At 44.3% G+C, this 7,259-nt stretch overlaps 1 protein-coding gene across 11 annotated transcripts in view; it reads right to left on the bottom strand.

The window, feature by feature from the left end:
* CFAP74 (cilia and flagella associated protein 74) overlaps positions 1-7,259 on the bottom strand; it is a 79,305-nt gene that overhangs the window by 56,730 nt on the left and 15,316 nt on the right. The gene's annotated exons all lie outside the window — the stretch shown is intronic.

The following is a 7,259-nucleotide window of genomic DNA, read 5'->3' on the forward strand; positions in this document are numbered from 1 at the left end:
CTATTAACCTACTGGTCAGTGAATGGCAGAGCTTTTAGAAGCTATCCACAAAGTGGTCGAATCTGTTCTGCTTCATGTCCAAGAACTCCATGTGTTCATGATAATGTTAATTGACCCCCCCATGAATGACAGTCTGATAAGAGGTGGAACATTGCACATATACAGTTTCATTTAAAATGATAACATTAAACCACATATACTTTTTAAAAAGATTTTATTTTTAAGTAATTTCTACACCCAATATGGGGCTTAAACTCACTATCTGGAGATTAAGAGTCACAGGGAGCCTGGGTGGTACAGTTAGTTAAGCCTTGGATTCTTGATTATGGCTCAGGTCATGATCTCAGAATTGTGAGATGGAGCCCCATGTCTGGCTCTGCCCTAGGCATGGAGTCACCTTAAGATTCTCTTTCCCCCTCTACCCCTCACTACTCCATCCCCTAAAAAAAAAAAAGAAAAAAGAAAGAAAAAAGAGTTGTTGCTCCAGTGATTGAGCCAGCCAAGTGCCCTAAACGACAAGCACTTTGAATATCCAGTTAAAAATGGTAGTTCCAGCAGGTGGCCTCTGCTCCCTCTTAAGTTCTCCCTAAAACAACAGCAGAAAGATTCAGAGCTCTAACACATGAATCTACAAGTTCAAGGCGAAGAGGAGAATTAGTTTGAACAAAACAGAGCTGGGAAGTGTGAGGATGATATCGCCCAGCAGGTGGAGGCGCTGACTGACCGACTGACCCTTGAGGGGAGAAACTTGTACCATGAAACCCTGAGTATGTAGCACAAGCTGGCAGAAGGCCCCAGAACTGGGTGTCTATGAAGCGAGGGTGAAGTAGAATCAGAAACAGAGATTTGCTAAATTAATGCTTAAGAAGCAGCTGGAACTTCCATTTCTGGTTTTGGCAACGTGGCTGTCCAGTGTGCCAGCCATCACACTAAAAATAGGCAGAAATTCAGAGTAAAACTGTATTTTAATTGCCTCAAGAACCTCAAAGAATTGACTAGAAAATCAGAAATCATCAGGTCAAAATCTAAGTAAAGGCAATAATATAAATAGTTAAAATGCCCAAGGTAAAAAAAAAAAGTGTTTTTTTTTTTTTTTGTTTTAAATTGGTTGAAAAGACCAATAACAACCACCAAGAAATCTAACTGTCCACAATTGAAATCTGAAATACAAGCCTATGGAAGCACCGCATTTTAAAAGTCAGAAAAAGATGCTCTAGATAGAAACCGTAAATAGGAAGCTGGTGGAGTTTTATCTAGAAACACATGAGATACTCTGAGCAAAAAGCAGTAACAGCGATAAAGAACATCATGACCAGATGTTCGGCTCACCAGGAGGATGCAACAATTTTAAATGCACGTGCATCTACTAACTTAGTCACAAAGTAAACAGAGCAAAGATTGACAGAACAAGGGAAAAAGTCAAAATACAAACTCTACTGGGAAATTTTAACATACCTCTCCTAGGAACTGGTAACAAACCCAGATAAAATAAGTCATTAATGACATACATTTCGATGACATCATCAACACACTGAACTTGACAGAAGTATCCAAAACGTGACAACTACAGAATCTTAGGTGCTCCCTAGAAGCATACACAGAACATTTACAAATGCCATCACCAGGTCCAAAGCAGATCTCCAAAAGTTTCAAGGACTGAAATGGTACAAAGCTTCATACAGAGTAGGGAATATAGTCAATTATGTCGTGATGACTGTATACAGTGACAGATGGTGATGGGACTTATGGTAACGATTTCATAATGTCGATAAATATAAGATCACTGCAGTGTCCACCTGAAATGAACACAATACCATAAATCAGTTATTCCTCAACAAAACAATCATAAAAAGCTTGTTCTCTGACCAAGTCATCAGCCCGAATCAGTAACAAATAGAGAACTACTTTTGGAAACTAAGAAACATACTTTCTTTCTTTCTTTTTTTTTTTTTTTTTTAAGATTTTTATTTATTATTTGAGAGAAAGTGAGAGCACAAGCAGGGGGATGGGCAGAAGGTAGAGAGGGACATGGGACTTGATCCCAGGACCCCAGGATCATGACCTGAGCCAAAGGCAGATGCTTCAACTGAGCCACCTGGGCATCCCAGATTTATTTATTTGAGAGAGAAAAGAGAGAGAGAGAGAGAGAGAGAGAACACCCCTTGTGCAGGGGGAGGGGGTGGGGGCGGGGAATCTCAAGGAGTGTCCCTGCAGAGCGGAGCAACCTTGCCCTACCTCTGTCTCAAGACCTGGAGATCATGACCTGAGCTGAAATTAAGAGTCGGAGGCTTATCGGAGTGAGCCAACCCGGTGCCTCTAAGAAACATCCTTCTAAAGAACTCCTGGGCTGAAGAAAACATCATCCCAGATAAGATACAATATTTCAACTGAGTGTAATGATAGTGCCTGTTGCCCTGCGGGGCATCTAGAGCCCAGTGGATTGGTGACCCTAACCGCGCCTGTTGGGAAAAGGCTAAAAGCTCATGCGCTAAACACGTAGTTCAAGCAGTTTCATAAAGAACTGCAAGATAAACCCAAAGGAAGTAGAAGAAAGAAAACTAAAAAGATCAGAAATTCCAGCAACAAAAACAAATGTGAGAGAGAGGGTCTGAAAACCAGAAGTTTTGTATTTTTTTAAAAGATTTTAGGGCAGCCCGGGTAGCTCAGCAGTTTAGCGCCACCTTGGCCCAGGGTCTGATCATGGAGACCCCGGATCGAGTCCTGCATCGGGCTCCCTGCATGGAGCCTGCTTCTCCCTCTGCCTGTGTCTCTACCTCTCTCTCTCTCTCTCTCTCTCTGTGTGTGTCTCTCATGAACAAATAAATAAAATATATAAAAATAAATAAATAAAATATTTTATTTATTTTTTAAAGGCAGAGACATAGGCAGAGGGAGAATCAGGGTCCCTGAGCGGAGCCCGATGTAGGCTCAATCCTGGGACCCTGAGATCATGACCTGAGCCAAAGGCAGACGCCCAAATTGAGCCACCCAGGTGACCCTCCACTTGCACTTTTTAAAAAGACTTAACAATCTTACACCAACATGGACTTCTCTAACGTGGGAAAGGCTGGATGTCTCCAAACACATGCAGGAAACACCATCCGTCCTCCTAACCTGCAGGGCCAGGGGCTCCCAGCCAGAACCCACAGGAACAAAAGGCACTCACAACTGGAAACACTTTCAGACTACACGCCCATGAATGTACAGAATCTAAGTGGGCACACTGATATCCGTTATCAAAGTCATTGAGACAGTTTAGTAATATCACTAGATACAAATTCAATCATAAAAACCAAATACATTCCCATTTATCAGAACATATGGGAAAACGAGATTTGGAAAAGATGCCATTTCCTTATAGTTACATCAATAAATATGAAGTACCTAAGAACCAATATGACGAAAGTGCAGAACCTCTACAGAGAAAATGCTGGAGACTCCCTGGGGGACATTCAAGGCCTAAATAATAAATAGAACAAATGATCTAGAAACTTCAACATACGGATGTCATGGTGGAAAAGAGGGAAGGGGAGACCATTTTAAGTTAAAAGGGTCTTAAGAGACAAGTCAACCACCCGCAGTTCGGTGGGTCCTGTTTGGATCCTGATTCAAGAAAGCAGCTGTAGAAGACATTTTTGAGATGATGTGGGAAAGTAAACACAGATTAGTATTAGATTTCATTAAGAAATTCATGTTAATTTTTGGGGGGTGGATGATGACTTCGTAGTTATGCTGGAAGTGAGTCTACTTGTTAGAGCTATAGTGACAGGTAAAAACATTACATCTGGGGTTTTCATTAAACAACATCAACCAAAACCTGCCAGTGAGGAGCAGGGATGGGCCCGGAGCCACATAGCTAGCAAGCTCGGAAAGTGATGGTACACCTTCTCTAGTTTCTGAGTTTGTAATTTGCCACAGTAAAAGTGCAACGAAAGAATAAAGCCAGTATAAATACAAAAATGCTCAAGTACTGGAGACTCAGTGTTGTCGAGGTGCCAGTTGTCTCCAAATGGCTCTGCAGATTCACTAAGACCCGCACCCAAATCCAACAGGTGTGCGTGTGCCCGAGCACGTGTGCAAGATCAACACCTCAGGCACGGCCTTCGGGCTGTGACTGGTTCCATGTGGGTTAGAGACACACATGGAAGAAGACCTGTCACAGTGATCGGGGGGAGGTTCATGGCTTTGGGTTTCTTACAGGGGACTCCTAAAACATTAGCCACGAGAGGAAAAGCTGGCTGGTGGTCACATACATCTAAATTAAAAATGTTTGTTCAGATGACGCCCTAGTGAGACTTAAGAAAAGTTACAAACCTGACGGTAAATTTGACCCGTTACCCCGAATGTAAGGACAACCACATAAGGACTACCCACAAGTCAGTAAAGGAGGTGGGCAGCCTGGAGGCAACAGGCACTTTGCACTAAGGAACAATGACATGGCCACACATGCAGAGCATCAGCGTGCCCATCACATGGGTTTGCCTAGCATCGTTAGCAGTGCTCCCTCTAACTCTTTAGTGCTTTGGATGATAAATTTTTTGTTGGTCACAAACAGCAACAAAATTTCCCAACCTCATTTGTAATTAGGGAAATGCAAATTAAAACCACAATCTACCATCATGACATGGTCATCACACATGGTAAGATGTCACAAGCCTGACAATACCAGGTGCGTGAGTGAAGCAGTGGGAATGTTCGCACACAAATGGTGGGAGTGAAAACTGGGATGGTTACTTCACAAAGAATTTGGCATCACCTGGCAAAGTCAAGGGGCGCCAGGGTGGCTCAGTCGGTTGTCTGCCTTCTGCTCAGGTCATGATCCTGGGGTCCTGGGATCAAGTCCGGCATCTGGCTCTCTGCTTAGCAGAGGCTCTGCTTCTCCCTCTCTGTTCCTCCCCCTCTCTCGTGCTCTCTCTCTTGCTCACTCACTCTCTCAAATAAATAAATAAATTTTTTTTTTTAAAGTAAAGGTAAAGAGGATATACCTTTGGATTACTTTCCCATTGCTGCCCTAATAAGTTACTGCAAACCCAGTGACTTAACAGACTTACTACCTTATTATTGTGATGGTCATATTCTGAAATGAGTCTCACTGAGTTAAAATCAAGGTGTGGGCAGGGCTGCACTCCTTTCTGGAGGCTCTTGGGAATATTCCAGTTTCCTGAGGTCACCCACACTCCATGGCTCAAGGCCCTGTTCTACCATATTCAAAGTCAGCAGTGTGATGTAGGCCCTTTCTCCTGGGGCTCCCTCAATAGCTCTCCTGCCTCCCTGTTCACTTCTGAGGACCCTGTAGCTGTACTGGGCACACCTGGATGATCCAGGATAATGTCCCTATCTCTAAAACCCTGGTCAACAACCTTAATTCCCCTGCCACATCTCTAACATATCCCCAAATTCAAAGGATTAGGTCATGGACATCTCTGGGGGATGTTATTTGGCCTCCTATACTCTCTGCCTCAGCGATTCCACTCCGAGGTGTGCACCCTACAGACACTCTTACATATTGCATTAGTGTTGTGGGGTGGCCATTGCAAAGTGCAAAACACAGGGTGTCTCAGCAACAGAAATGTATACTCTCATACTTCCAGAGGCCAGGAATCTGAAATAAATGTGCTGGCAGGACGATGTTCCCTCTGATGTGCTAGGAGAGCATCTGTTCCACGCATCTCCCTTAGGTTCTAATAGATCCCTGGCTTGTGGCAGGCTAACTCCAGCATTCACCTGACATTCTCTCTGTGGGACATCTACATTCAAATACCTCATTTTTATAAGGACACCCGTCATATTCAGGACTCCAGTATGACCTCATCTTAACTAATGACATCTCCCAGGACCCTATTTCCAAATGAGGTCACATTCTGAAATACTAGGGCTTAGGGCTTCCACCTATGATGTTTTCCCCCTGAAGGAACACAATTTAACTTATAACACACTCAACACCAGGAGACATAAGAGGACCTCCCAGAGCTGCAGTGCTGGTAACAGCAGGAAGCCCGAAGACCAATAGGCAAGCAACACCAATAGCAGGATTCCTCCCGTATAGTGCTCTAGGGAAACGAAGAATGGTCCACAGCTGTGTCATACTGTGGGCGCACCTCTTCAGCACAGCTGACAGGGAAGGTGCAAAAGCACATATACTGCCTTTCCTCTTTTCTCCACTTTCAGAGGAGGTACCCCAGATGGGGTGGGCCAAGCAGGATCCACAGTGGCCCAGACTGGGATGCCAGTGTTGGGGAGTTGCAGCCCAGAGCAGGATGTCAGGGCCTGAGTAGGAGGAAGGCCACCCTGGAGGGCACTGAAGCCCAAACAGGGTGGGGGAGCTGTCCCCTGTGAGCCACTCGGCTCACGCATGGGAGGGATGACATGGCCAGAGTTTCAAAATGTCTCCCTGTGTAAATTACCAAGGTACAAAGTAACACCATTTTAATTGAGTGATCGGGGTAAATTTCATCGGTAATGTGACAAATGTGTCACTGTGAGCCACCGGACTGGGTAGAATAAGCAGAAAGTTGTGCATAAATTCTATGACTTTCCTGCCAAGGATGCATAATGCAAATATAATCTTGAGGAAACATGAGACAAGCCCACAGGAAGAACTTTCTACAAGCCCGCCCACAGCCAAGTCATGAAAGCCAGGGAAAAGTGGGGACTGCGGTGGACTGGGAACTAACAAACACGACAACAACAGAGTGCAAAGTGCCGTCCCACACTGGGTCCTTTTGCTTTTGTGACTTTATGGGATCGATGGTCAAAACGCTTCCCTGGGGCTGAGGACCCGTGGTGCTGACACCTGTGACTGTCCTGACTTTGATTGTCAGGGGTCACCTGGGAGAACCTTGCACATAGGAGACACCCTCTACAGTGTGGTGTGGTCAGAAAGCATTATAGAAGCGACTTACGCTCAAATGCTTCAGGAAAAGATTTTTGGTGCTGAACTTGCAATTTTCTGTAAACGTGGGGTTGTTTCAAAAATTAAAAAAAGAATATATACAATATTATTCCATTTATATGAAGTTTAAAAACCGGCGAAACTTAATTATGTTGCTTAGGAAAGTGTACATAGGTGGTACACCTATGGAAAATCAAGCAAATTAGAACCACAAAAGCCAGTCCCCATGTCTTGGGGGTGAGTGAGGTCTGCAGGCGGCAGCAGAGGGGTGGCTTGACTTTTGCGGTGCTCACACGGTTTTATTTCTTGACCTGAGCAGTTGTTACTGATGTTCACTTTAAAAGCAATCTGTGCGCTGTGTGTGTGG

This window comes from Vulpes vulpes, chromosome 12 (genome assembly GCF_048418805.1).
Source record: "Vulpes vulpes isolate BD-2025 chromosome 12, VulVul3, whole genome shotgun sequence".
Lineage (NCBI taxonomy): Eukaryota > Metazoa > Chordata > Mammalia > Carnivora > Canidae > Vulpes > Vulpes vulpes.